Here is a 14,159-nt window from a genome sequence, read left to right on the forward strand (position 1 = left end):
GTCTGGGTGTTTCACACGCCGCATTTCCTTTTCCAGTAATTTTGAGAAGATGCTGACCCTGTGTTATCAGTGAGGAAAGGAGGTAGGCGGCGATGAATTAAAAAAAGAGTCTTCATGATTTTGGATTCCCAATGTGAGTCACCTATAGTGTGAGTACTTTATATGACAGGCGTTTGGAGCTCAGCTCAGCTGTAATTATGCAACAAGCCGAATCTGAAGATCTCCCACCTAAACACTCAGATAAAGCAGAACACGCAGCCTACTGGGCATTGCTCCCCAGTGACTTTAATCTGGGAATTTTCTTATTTTTCTATGCCAGATTTTGTAAATTTACCATTCCTGTAACTTTGCTTTTTATGGGTAGTTTTCTAGGGTTTGTGTTCATTTTTCTAAGCAAACTTAACAATCATAAACTTCATCACTCTTGATCACATTCACCATGGTATGGGTTAGCAGCAGGATGTATTGTTTTGAACTACTGTGTGATTGGTATTTCACAGGCTCTCTGATAGCAGTAGTGGACTGTTGAATTGATATGGACTGGCCATTTGAAGGGAGGAATACAATATTTTGCCAGAGGGTTTGGTTTATTTTTGCAAATATTTTCTAGCTGCAAAATCCCAAGATTCATTCCAGACCCCAGAAACAAACGGGGTCTAGTGAGCTCCCTCAACCTGGTCCCCTCTGGCTTCTTTATTCTAGACACAGAGAATACAAAGATGGAGAAGCAGTCCCTTAGGTACCCACTGGAAAAAGCTATTTAGTAACAAAAGCACCTATTTGCTTATTCACCTGTCTAAACAATTATGTAACTGTCTAATGGTAATTACTGCTGTTTATAAATTTGGCTTCTACACAGGTTTTTGCTGCATTCGTTGAAGACAAACCTGATCAGCTGCCATATAAAACAAGAAGGAGAAATGGTAATAACTGAACTGCTGCCTTCAGCTGTGAAAGACGTTGCAAATGACACAAAATTAATGAAAAGGTCTGCCATTTTATACCAGATCAAGTTCTATTCAGTTTATCAAAGTATTCACGTGCAATTTCAAAAGGATTGGAGTCCAGAGAGATGTCTTTTTAAAAAAAATAAATAAGTCAGGGTGTCCTGAAGATCCTTTGGAAATCATTTGTATTACATGGGTGGTTTTAAGTTAATCAAACCCTACCTGGGCTGTGATGAATGATGTTAGTGGAGAAAGGTTGTAGCCATTGGACGTATCTGGGAGTTGGAAGCAGCCTTACCCCAAGAACTCAGCACTCCCCCAGTATTTCTATCACCCTTCTCACACCCTGTAGGTTAAAGCTTCCAATTTAACTCATCTGGGGCTGAAGAAGAGTTTCTTTTCTCATTCCTCTGCACCTCCACAAAATCTGTCAGTAAAGGTGAAGAGAATCGATGTGAAATACTGTGAGATGCTATTTGTATGAGCATTTGTAGTCCTAAACATGACTCCGTGATGCAAACCAGGATTTTGGTGGCTCAAGACAAAAGGCAGCCTTTTATACTTTGCACCGTAATTACTTCATGAAGTAAAATCCTCAATCAAATTCATTTTCTTCATGCATATCATAGGTATGAAACTGTGCACAAGGACTGGCCTTCCCTTTACTTTGCCTGTCTCCAAAAGTAAATTGGAAAAGTTAGTGGCAAGGAAATAACAAACAGTTGAAGCCTTTGATAATAAAAAGACTTCTATTTCCTCTTGCCTTCCCTTCTGCCTGCCAGGCCTAGCACTGGAAGACGAGGAGAGTGGGAGCAGGAACAGAAACAAGTGCTCGATAACCTACTAAGATAGTGTCTGTGCTGTGAAGAAGTTCAAGGACCTGTTTCATTACAAACCATTCAGTGCGTCTGGCACCACGGAGCTGATGGGAACCACTCCCTGCCTTGATCTAGCCATGCAGATCCGAGGATTATTTGCCTACAAACAGCTATTGTTTGCAGGATTGGCAAATGAAAAAAACAAATATGTTTGTTTTCTCCACAGATCATGTTGCTTCCTACTTTCGCTCGATAAAAAACAGTGCCCAGGTTTTGGAATTGGTGGTTGCCTAGCTAGGAATTGAGAAGCCTGAAATGTGCTTTCTTCTTCTGCTCCTTCCTCCCTGTCTCTTTGCTCTCACTCATCGTCACATCTGTTCTGGGCCCGATGCCCAACAATTCCGTATTAACGCCTCAGTACACACAGGCTTGCACAGCTGAACAGTTTGCAATGCAACGTACCCAGTGCCATAATGTCTTCCCGAATCAAGCTCCTGCAAACAACTTTTGTTTATGGGAAGAATCATTCGGCTTCGTAATGCTACTTGTGAGCTGTGCCCGGCTGACTCTACCTACTTTGCGTCTTCCCAGAGAAATGGTTTTGCAGGACACAGTCACGAAGAAAATAGAGAACAGAGCAGGTAAACAAATAACCTTAAAAAAGATACTATCGCAGGCCTTGATCCCACAAACTCACACGGGCTTAACGTTTAGCACGTGAGCAGTCCCAGATGACTCCAGCAGAGCTACCCGCATGCTCACAGCGCACAGCATTTGCCAGATCAGAGCCTTTATGTCTAATTGCAAAATAAAAGGCAAGTCTCCCAGTTCTATCAACTGTAATGAATTGTTATTAACAGCACATTTTAAAATAGCCGTGGGGCAGATCGCAGGCAGACCCACTGGGGATAAAGAGATGTGGACTTGTTGCAACAGAACCTGGAAATACTTTTTCTTGGACAAAGCACTGTGCCAGTCATATGAAAAGCTAACACTGCGGTGTGGTTGTTTTTATAGGCTTTGACCTGTGCAAGGCTTTTTTTTGGTGGTTTGTCTTTGCACAGTCACTCTCTTTTGCACCTTTTGGGTCGAATTCTGCTGTTTGAACAAGAAGCTGGAAAATCGCTGCCCTCCTAACCTTGGGGGTACTTTCCGTAAGGATTTGTTGACTTCACAACCTCCCAACACACCTTGACCAGCCACATCGGAGCAAACCAAATCACGGCACGTATGTCTGCCAGGCTCTTTCGCACCAGGTCCTGCATCCACCACCCCAGGCTGCAGGGTCCCATCCGTGTCTCCTCCAGCGAGGGGGTGAGCAGCACAATAGGCGACATTGTGTCCCTTCCTCCCGCAGCAGAGCCCTCGCTTCCACTAACGGTGAGGCGGGGGACAGATACATCTGGGGGCAAACACACACGCAAAAAAAAAGGGAGCGAAACCCACCCATGCCTGCACGCTTGCATTGCACGCCTCTTAATGAAGAGCCAGTCCCGGGCCCTCATTAAGAGGGGCCTCGGCGAGGCCACACCGCCCGGCCGCTGCCCGTTTGCAGCCCCGACAATCCCGGCGGCTGAGGGCAGAGCCGCGGTGCCGCCGCCGCGCTCAGCGGGCGCGGAAGGTTGCGCGGCCGCTGCGGGCTGGCGTTTGCACCTGGGGCTGCCGCGGTTTAATGGACTTTAACACATGCAAACAAGAGCTTTTGTTGGCGGGCACAAAAGCTGCCCCCGGCCGGGGCTCTCCCCAACACTGCCCTCATTGTTTCCCCTCCGCTGCTTCTTGTCACCCTCCTTGTCAGAGTTTAATGAGGACAACGAGATTTCGCAGGCTCATTTCGCACTTCAGCAACTTTCTAACACTTTCCTAACGAGGGAGAAAGGGCAGAAGATCTCGGGGGCGCAGGGGAGGAGCCGCCCCGGCCCGGCTCCGTCCCCATCCCCGCCGGCGGAGAACCGCAATCCCCGGGGCCGGGGTAGGTGCGCTCGGCGGCCGGGACTGAGCCAGGATGCGGGGCTGACCCCCTGCCTTCCCGTGCGGTCTCTCGGCACCTCTCCATCGCCCGGGCTCAGCCCATTCCAGCCCAGCCCCGGCACCTCGACGTGGCTTGATTAAAAAAATAACCGATTAATCTCGCCGGGTTTAAGCTCGGACGGGAGGGTAGGGGGGTCCCCGGGGTGCCCGGAGGAGCAGCGGTGCTGCGGGGAGGCGATGGCCGCTGGGACAGAGGTGGGCAGCAGCTGGGACCGTCCCCACGGCTCGCAGCGAGGCGCTTCCCCGGAGCAGGTAGCTTTCCCCGGGCACCGGCTCCGCGCTTTCTGGGCCGGAGATCCGCAGTTTTCTCACCTCCCCGCGGTCCTCGCTGAAGCCGAGCATCTCTCCTAGAAGAGAGAAGCGGAGTGGGGTGGATGCTCGGCTCCTCTCTCGCCCCCCCGGGGCAGTTCCTCCCTACCCCGGGGGCGCCGGGCACCATCGCGACATCGGCGAGCAGGGCCAGTCGCGATCGTGCTGACACCGCTCAGCGCCTTTCGGTGCTCCGGGGGAAAAAACGGGGGTTCGCGGTGCCGGGCGGCCGCGGGGACCCGCGGAGGGAGTGAATGCCGAGCCGGGGCCGGTAAAACATCACAAATTCCAGATTTGCACAATTAAAAGCAAACCCGTCCCTTCCCCAATGGGCCGCCGCCAGGCCGTGTCCTGCGCCGTGTTTTAACTGCTTTTGGGTTTCGGGGAGCGACCCCCCACACCTCCCCACAGGCGGACGTGCCCCTCGGGCTGGTTTTATTTCTCCCCCTCTAGACAGCCAACGGCCCCAGGCAGGTCGCGGCTGCGGTTTTCGGTGTTTTAGATGGAGATTTCGGGGAGGATTTGCCTTTAGCCTTTGCAAATCCCCGTCTCTGACTCCTGTTCCCACGACCGAAATCTCCCCTCTGCTTTTTTTCTTACTTCCCTCTTCTGTGCGTGTGAGAAGTTTGGAAAACTCGAGAAGTCGTTTAATGCAAAGGGATTTTAAAACACAAAAGTATGCAGTGAAAGAAAAAAAAAACCACCACCCCAACCGCTTAATTAGATATTTGCCGAAGGAGCCATTACAGCCTGCTGGGTATAACACAGAGTTTATAAGTTTTCTGGCCACAAAGAAATTCAGCAATTCCTTTTTTTTCTCCCTTACAATGGGATGGGTTAAGGATGGAGTGCGATAAACTTAACACTGTTCCTGGGCTTTTTGTAGATTAGCCTTTGGCATTCGTTGGTAAATACCAAGTGAATAGAGACTGTGTGACCACAGTCCCTTGAATTAGGGACAAACATTTCCTCTGTGCATTTTAAATAATGCTACTGCCAAATATTTTGTTACCAGAGATCATTATCCTTTGAATGAAATCTCGAAGAGGAAAGGCATTGGTTTTGTCTTTGCTGGTGTGGAACAGACTATATGATATCTAGAACAGCAACAAGCTTTCACAAATTGCTATATGATTTCTACTGCCAGGTTCTGTGATATTGGATACGACATAAAAATAAAAAAGCCGGGCAGATAGACACAGAAACTCACAGAAACCACCTGTATATTTTGTTTCAAAGGAAAATCTCAGCTATTGTCTTACTGGCTCTGGTTCTGTTAGGCCTTGGATCTGCTTAATCTTTAAAGCTATTCAAACAAATTGAATGATACAAGGCAAGTCTCCTATAATTAATCCGGATTCTTGAATTTTGATACAAACTTTTATGTAACTGAGAAGTTTCTCCCTTTTCCTTGCAAAGACACTAAATAGACACTAAGTCCTTCTGTCAAGAGTGCTACCATCAACAAAGTTAAAAGGAACAAACCTGGAAATTTTCCCTTCGGGAGGAAGAAAGGGAGGAATATTAGAAAGAGATGGAAACATATAGTCATGGGAGAGCTGGTCCTGGTGTCTGGACAGAGACCAAGGTTTAAAGTGGCCTGTACACTACAGACTGCCTGAACATGAACACAGAAATCATGGTTTGTCCCAGGTAAAGCTTTTGCAGGATGTTATTTTGTCAGTTTATCCGAACCTCACAGGGACTGAGCGCTGGCACTCAAAGGTCTCATTTTTTGAAATGCTTGCTCTTTCACTGCTACAGTCCAAAGAAAAAAGAAATGATGCCATCACGTGTGGAAGAACTCGTGCTGTTAACCCTGAACTGCCACTGCGGAGGATGGAGCTTTAGCTGTAGTCTGTCCCTTCTCACATTATGCAATTTGCTCTCGGTATTTGGCAGAACTACTCCAGAATGAATACTTCGCAGAGCTGTGCATCCTGTGATGAGGCATTGCTGAAATCCTCCAATGTATGACTCCCTTGTAGGAGTCAGTATTTTATCTGGATTATCAGGAAAGGAAGAAAGATGTATTTTCTCTCTCTTTTTTTTTTTTTTTTTTTTTAATTTGACATGGGCTGTCCAGCCTGTGACTTTAGTGGAAAATCAATATGCAAAGAAAGGCCTGTAGGCCTGGACCTGTTAAAAAACTCACAGGTTGCAGACACAATCCACTGAGGCCACTGGTAGAATCCTCACAGACTCAGCACAGTTGGTGTAGGCAGCTCTTCAGGTTACCCCACGGCAGATCTATGCCTGACAGCCCCTGCTTTCTCACTCTCCAGCTTTCCTCCCTCTGTGCAGATTTTTCTTTTAATCACGTAAAATGCAGTGAAAGAATGAAAACCTTTTGGTTTTTGAAGCTGATGTGCCTGGCAGCGATGGTTTATACAGTGTAGTTCTACTGTGAGGTGTATGGAAAAGGACCCTCTGCCCTCGGGACATTACATTACCTGCTGGGTTGGATGAGTTGGGTTTCCTTGAGTTTCCGAGCAGATGTGGGTCTGACTGGCTTCTCATGGACACAAACAGAAGCGGTGCTGATGGTACAGACAGAGCAGGAAGCTGTGCCCAGGGACAGCCGGGCGTGCAGTCTTGTCCCGGGTCACATCAGGCGATTCCCTCTTTGGTGGACGGATGCCCTGCCCCTCAGGCCAGCCAACAGTTCCACCTTGTACTTTTCGAGGTGCAGTTTCAAACCATGTGCCCAGGGTGCCGGTGCTCTGTGTCAGCCCCTCGCCACTCACGTTACCAGTTTCTCCAGAAAGGCACAGAAATGCCCACGGCTTGTTCTCCATTCTCTACAGAGGTGTCACCTCCTCGACGTTGTCTAAAGACCATTTGCAGTGAGGCTGCTCATTTTAGGATGGGGAAAAGAAAGAAAACACAGGCTGGGCCAGTTTCCCTTCTTCCCATGGAAGAGAGGAGCAACCGCAAGTTGCCCACACAATGGCCCAGGCGGGATGGTTTTCGGGTGCCAGCAACTCCCAGGTGCCGATGCCAATGCCACTGGGTCTTGTGGCAGCTGCTCAGAGTGCCGGCCTGGAGAGGCCTCTGCTGATAACACTCTCCAGGTGTTCAGCCCGAGAACAAAGGGCCTTTTCAGTGGCTGCTGAGAAGGAAGAAGCCTCCTTGCTTGTTGCAAAATGGCTTTCCTGGATGGCAATATTTGGTTACAGTAAGATCTGTTATTTCAGAAGAAGCCCCACAGAAAGGAGGGTAATTTGACTCAGGCATGTAAAAAACCAATGTGGGGACTCTTGTCTCCCTCCTTCTTCTCCCCAAAGTACTGAAACAACATTGAGTTGTAACGTTTCATCTCAGCAAAGTAAAACTGGAGTCTGGGACCCGAAGGTGTCTCATCTCATTATGCTCATTTACATCAGGGTGAGCTAGTTCATCATCCTGAAGATACAGGGCTTCCTGCAGAGCCACAGTTACGTACCTGGCAGGCTAGCACACAAACCAGTGTCTTCTGTGCACAAAATCGAGCCGAGAAAAGCTGTGTGCTGGCACGAGCACAGTCCAGGGGAGGTTTTCTCTCAGTCTCTGGACCTGGATTTCAATGCTTGCGTTGGACCATCTTAATCAAATTGTTTCACAGCAAAACCTGCACTGTTTGCACAGGGAAAACCGAAAGATAACTTGGTCGTGTGGACGAGGGTACAGAGGTGGTTTTGCTGTATTTCCTGATTAGATGAGTCTTGATCCGTGTACTCTGGGTGTTTTGGCACTGGAGGGATTTCTGAAGAGGAAGGTACTTGTGCACACAACCGTCCATCGCAGCCGTCTAGAGGTGGCGCATTCTTCCTTTCCCACACAGCCAAGGGAAGGAACACCCCTTGTATAAGCACTGTCATGATGTTGTCCATATATTTTCAAAACTTGTGGTCCTAGCACCAGTTGAAGGCTTTCTGTGTTGTCCTACAACCCTCACCATGGTTATTATCTCCGTAAGATACTCCCAGCATGTTCCTTTACTACGGCTGCTCCGTTCCCCCCAGCATTTTCCCAATAGCCCACAGGCTGGTTCTTCACCACCACAGCGGGGAGGTGGTGCCCTCTGATACGTAGGAGGTGACTTATTTGAAATGATTTTCCCTGCTTCCTTCAGGTAGAAGTGAGAAGGACGATCCAAGGAAACTTCCTACACTGGGGCATTTCCCATCTATGCAAGTAAAACAGAGGGATGCTGTGTTCACCCCAAATACACGTGGTTAGCGGAAGAGCAAGGACGTGTAACATTTTTTAATATCTGCCAAGCTCACCATAGCAATTCATATATATATATATATATACACACACATATAAAAAACCCCTGAACTTCTCATTTTAAGTAAGTAGAAGAACACTAGCTCAGAAATCATGCTGTTCAACCAATCAGTACTACTTCCTAATAGAGACAAGGCTATCCTAATTCTTCAAACGTCCCTGCTAACACCTATAGAAATAATGGGATTTGGCTGAGTCCAGTTAAATATATTTGATTACTTCCCTTTTATCTAGTTCTAGGTTTACTGTACCTTTCCTTGGATGGCAAATAAGAAGCCCTTTTCTTCTAAGTGACAGCAGGGAAAAGAATCAGGTTGCTAATTTACCTGAAACCCAGGAGTATGTAATGATAGATGTGTGCTGGAAACTACAGAGTGGGCTTTCTAATTTGGGGAGGAGGAGAGAGGAAAAGCGTGAGATTCGTTAATCTTTCAAATTGATTGCACATTTTCTGATGGACTGTCATGGTCATATTTATGCACACAGAGAGGAACAAATGCAGTGAGGAGAAGATAACTGGCAAGAAGCTGGGAACTAATGAAATGTGTCACACAGGAAGCAATTAAAAGGGAAAAATCACTGTTCTCTGGACAGACAAGGACACATCATGCTCGTGGGTACTTACAGTATCTCTCCCAAAGCAAAGATTAGACTTACTTGTAGTGTTGCGGGAAGTAAGCTCTTCAGAGGTAAGCACACACATGGTCCAGGACGAGTTTGGTTAAATAGGCAGAAATCCTTGTGTGGATGTTCAGCGTTGGTCTTCATAGATGACCAAAACTGGGGTTCAGGAATCAGAAACTATCCTGCGGAGTCACAGCCCACAAAGTGCCTCTATGCTTCAGCCGTCACCAAGTCTGCATGTCACCAGTGCTTCCAGGGGTATATATTACTTGGTTCTTTGCACATTAGTAGAATGGAACCTCTCCATCAAAGTTGTCTTGGAGGTATGTGAAGGAAAGAGGCAGGTGGGGAGGGAGATGGGAGGATTGCAGGCAGGCAGGGTCACGCCTATGGTTTAGGTTTGTTTCGAAATGGGTGTTATCTGCCCAAGGAAAAACAAAAAGCCCAGCACGTGCCCATATTTCACAGCATCACAGAATGGTGGGGGTTGGAAGGGACCTCTGGAGATCATCTAGTCCAACCCTCTGCCAGAGCAGGGTCACCCAGGGCAGGTGGCACAGGAATGCGTCCAGGCGGGGTTGGAATGTCTCCAGAGACGGAGACTCCACCACCTCTCTGGGCAGCCTGTTCCAGTGCTCTGCCACCCTCAAAGTAAAAAAGTTTCTCCTCATGCGTAGATGGAACTTCCTATGTCCAAGTTTGTCCCCATTACCTCTTGTCCCGTTGCTGGCCACCACTGAAAAGAGCCTAGCATTTCCATGATGGTCAGCTAAAATGGGCTTAAAGCACAAACACCTTTGAGTGAAAAGTCATTCTCTAGATACCGAAAGGACGTAGCAGACTTGAATCTGACCCTAAGTTAGGTTTGTGGTGTGGATGTGCTGTTAGTCTGATTTAGGAAGAGTTTATCTCCTCTCCCTTCCTTTGCCTGCTTCTGGGATCGTTTGTGGGCAGGCCAAATTCAAGCCAGGCTTCCACCCGGAGAGGTGTGTTCACACCGGCCAAGAGAAGAGCAGTGCTAGAGGGTGAGATGAAGAGATTTAACCAAGTCACGCAACGGGTGAGCGCCAGGGGCAGTTTGGGTGATCTGATGCAAAATTATCTAATTTTTTAAAAAGATTTTAATATTGCCTAGTAAATGATACCTTCTTTTGGTTCCCTGGAGGATTCAACATAGCAGTTCTTCCCCTGGCTCTTTTTTCAGCTGTTTCAGATATAACAGTTATACAGAAGTGCACAAAGATGCCATAATTTCCTGTAGGCATGTTTGTGTGTATTCTACACTTACAGCAGACCCTGTTTCCCTAAAACATCTACAGGATCACCAAAGTGGGCAAACAGCATTTGTCTTTGTTGTTTCGCAGAAAGAAATCTTATGGTGACTTTCAAGTAGAAAAAAAAAAAAAATTAGAGAAATAATAACATGACCCAACTGCGAAAATATTTTTTTTCATGAACTATACCAATGAATTGGAAATGCAAGTAGTAAAACGAATTGCCAAAAGTATCAAATATATGTGTTTTCAATAACTTTTTTTTTTGTTACCTAGTAAAATATTTTCCTGGAGAAGGGTTGTTAAACCCCTCTGTGCAATATAAAGGTGCAGTGATGTATTGTCTCAGAAGGGGTTTAATGGAGTTTTGGGGTCCCATTTTTTGTACATATTTTCAACACGCGCACTGTGCAATCTATTTGGATTTATAAAATGCTATATATATTTCTTTCTAAGCAACAACCTTGACTTTTAAAGAATGTTGCTTAGTTAGGAGTGCGTGTGTGTGTGTTTGCATTTTGGCAAGGCAGCGAATAACATACAATATTTATGTCATTTGAGAAAAGTATTTTGTGCATTTGCCAAAAAACCGGCCTTTCTAAGAACATAAGGGTATTTGATCTGCCCTAAAACATAGTGCTGGGAGGAGGATTAGGTGAGCGGGAGAAGTGGGCAGAGGGAAGGTCTGTCCAGTCTTTGCAGTGGGAAAAGGGCAGGGTTTTAAACGAAGAAGCCGGATCCTCTTTCAGCTCAACCTCTTTGAATCTGATCCAGTGAAATTATTTCAGACTCACCTGTGGTTTTACTGCCCAAAACCTGGGCTTCTGCAGTCAGATTACTCATCCAGGTTGGGCTGCGTTAGGTAAAAGCCCGACCCCAGCTCTCCTGCCATAGGTACTGCGAACAACCCGGGGAGATCAACCCTCCGCAAGGAGCCTCATCGTTAACCGAACAGAGCAAAGGTGTCAAAAAGACGGTGTTTTGTGTTATACCAGCATTTCCCCCTCGGTGGCTGACCCACTTCAGTCATCTTTCTGGGAAAACGCAACCAAGAGCTTAGAGCACAAAGATGGGGAAGATGGGGGGGTGGCACAATCATGATTTAGCTGTATCCTGATCTCTGTCACTCCTGCTTCCCTTATCCATTGGTGTAACAAAGATCAGGATCCATCCTCGGCCGCCTGGTACCAGCTGCTGCTCATTCCTTTCAAAAGGCGAAAGCCCTGTGCCTTGCTCACACCCCAGTGAGCCCTATAGACCCGTTGCACCGAAATCTTTGTGCCAAATCCAATGATATAACGTTTCATTCAGAGAATTTCTCCATTTTTGTCCCCCCTCTTCTCTTTTGCTTTATCTCTTCCTTCTATCTTCAGCCTGTCAGGACTTTCACATACCCGCGGCTGACAGCTAAGAGATCTGGAACTTTGATGTTGTAAGGGATATTTTGTCTCAGGTAATTCTCACCAATTCCTACCTTATTGTGTAGGATACCCAAGGACTCCGAGAGTGAGCAACGCCTTTGTCTGGTAAGATCAGAGCAATTTGCAAGCTTTTCTGGGAACAAGGTCCAATAAAGGGACCTTAGAGATATGATCTGTCAACCCCATTGAGCAGCACTGTGACAGCAGCCTCATGGTTATTGACGGTTTAAGCATCGCCCAGGACAGAACAAGGCTGGGGGCATGCAGTTATTTGTTGTAAGACACTGTTTTGCTGAAGAAGCAAAGGAAACCCTTTATACCCGAATTCACCATGTTTTTACCGAGTTTCTCCCTCACACAAACAACTGGCCCTACTGGGAGCTGCTGCCTTTTTGCCAGGAGTTTGGGGAAAAATAAACCTCCTGAAGTGCGACTTCTGATTCACAAAGGTGACGTGATTTTGTGGCACGAGTTTTGGAGGGCTGACCCAGTACAGCCAGTCCCAAGCCTGCAGCCACTGGGCAGAAGGTGCACTGCCACCCCAGTGTCCCAGAGGGTCACCTGTGCTGTGTGGCTTTGGCATCACAGGCAGACGCAGCTGTGAGACCACACCAAGCCTTTTTTTTCCTGTTGCCGGTCCTACGGTAAGTACCGTGTGGGGCAGGAGTAGTGAGAGGTCTGCGATGCCCTGAGCCCTGTGTTTAAAATCCTCTTCTTCACCCTGTACCTTGCTCAGTTCCTTTAAATCGCCTCATTCCTGGCGAGTCACGCCGAGATGGCGGAGGTGTTCCCTGGGATCAGCCATCCACCATCTCTTCCAGCAGCCGTGGCGCGGAGCTCCCTAGAAAATGGCTCACAGGAGAAGCTCAGCGGGTCTGTCCTCTGTTGTCTCCACTGCCCGTCGACTCGCTCGCCTCACTGGGGTTTCACCGTCTTCACCATAGCTGATCCTTGAGGAGTTTCCTCACTATTCAAGGTATTTCTGAATTGATTTTTCTCCCTCACTGGGCCAACATTTGTTTATTTTATTTGCAAAGACATCAGTATCTTCTTTTTCAGTAAACACCCAGGCCTCGCGTCTTTATACACATATTAACAAAGACCCCAGCTCATCTTCAGCGGCCACAGCTCAGGCTCTCACAGCAGTTATTTTGGGATAAAACCTTTCTGCAGAGGCAAGTAGCAGGCCTGTATCCATCCAGCCCTGGTCTGCGTCCATGCCCTTGTTTCCTTAGTCGTCAAACTGATGTTAATATGCACTCCTCGTAGGTGATTAAACTTCCTGAATAATTGATCTCTGCTTACTGATGATCAGATAGGTGCGTCAGTACAAGCCAACATACAATCAAGCCTTGGATTGTTCCCCAAGCTCCTTTTCTCTTGCCGCTCTCTCAACCCCTCAGCCATCCTTCCCACCACGTTCCCTGCCCTCATCAAGGACGTTGCTGTCCCCACCCAGCATTTTGAAGCCAACACTTTGCGACCGTGGGGCAGAAATCCTCCTGTGGCTCAGCAGCGGCTTTGCAGAACGAGTTGTAGCCCAGATGCCGATGATACCAGCCAGGTGATTTTGTTGGGTTTCCAAGATAAATGCTGAACCCGCTACAAAACGGCTGGCAGGTAACGCCTTTCCAGACCCTCCACTGTGCCTGCCGAAAATGCTTTTCCTGATGGCAGAAGCGCCCCCCGCTGCAGAGAGCCGTGCGAAGCTGTGCCCCCCCGGCAGAGGCGCCAGCAGGGGCAGACAGCGAGCGGGGCAGGCAGACGTCGCTCCGTCTGGGCAGAGCAAAGGGGCTGGGAGCAGCCAGGCCACCGGAGGACGGGGTGCCATCCCCGCCAACAGCGGGTGTGCCTTTGCCCCAGGGTCGCACGGGTGCAATTTTTGTGATTTCAGTGCCTCTGCCCTAGGGTTTGTTTGTTCTTATAACGGTGCCTTGGGGAAAGCAGATGGCGGGAGGCAGGCAGAAAGCAGCTGCGGGTGGTGTAAGAGGAGAATCCTGCCAGCCCACCTCGGCCATGGCTCTCGGCTCCAGCCACAGCGGGAAAAGCCGCCGGTGGCCCTGGGAGCGATGGGCTGGCCGTGAGCACCTACCCGACAGGAGGCTCTTGCAACAGCTCCGTCTTCGCTCAGTAATGAATTCCGACTTGTTTCCCCAAATCGCCTCATAATGACTCAGTTTGAATCTAATGACGCAATCCTGAAGGGAATCGTTAGCTCCCCAGCGAGGAGGGCCGGCCGCTCTCCAGCTCCAGCCCGCGTGGCTGCTGACTGCGGCGTTGTTTCGTGCAGCTCTACGTAGCCTGGCTCGACGCCTGCCAGCTCCCGGGGTACGTTCTTTCTAGGGATACCTCACCCCAGCCCACCGTGGCTCGGGCCAGCGCTTCCCTCCTGGTCATCCAGGTGCAGGACGGAAAAGGCCAATCTGTTTGCCATTAGGTGAGAGCAAAGGCGGTGGCGTTACC

This window comes from Rissa tridactyla, chromosome 9, assembly GCF_028500815.1.
Source record: "Rissa tridactyla isolate bRisTri1 chromosome 9, bRisTri1.patW.cur.20221130, whole genome shotgun sequence".
Lineage (NCBI taxonomy): Eukaryota > Metazoa > Chordata > Aves > Charadriiformes > Laridae > Rissa > Rissa tridactyla.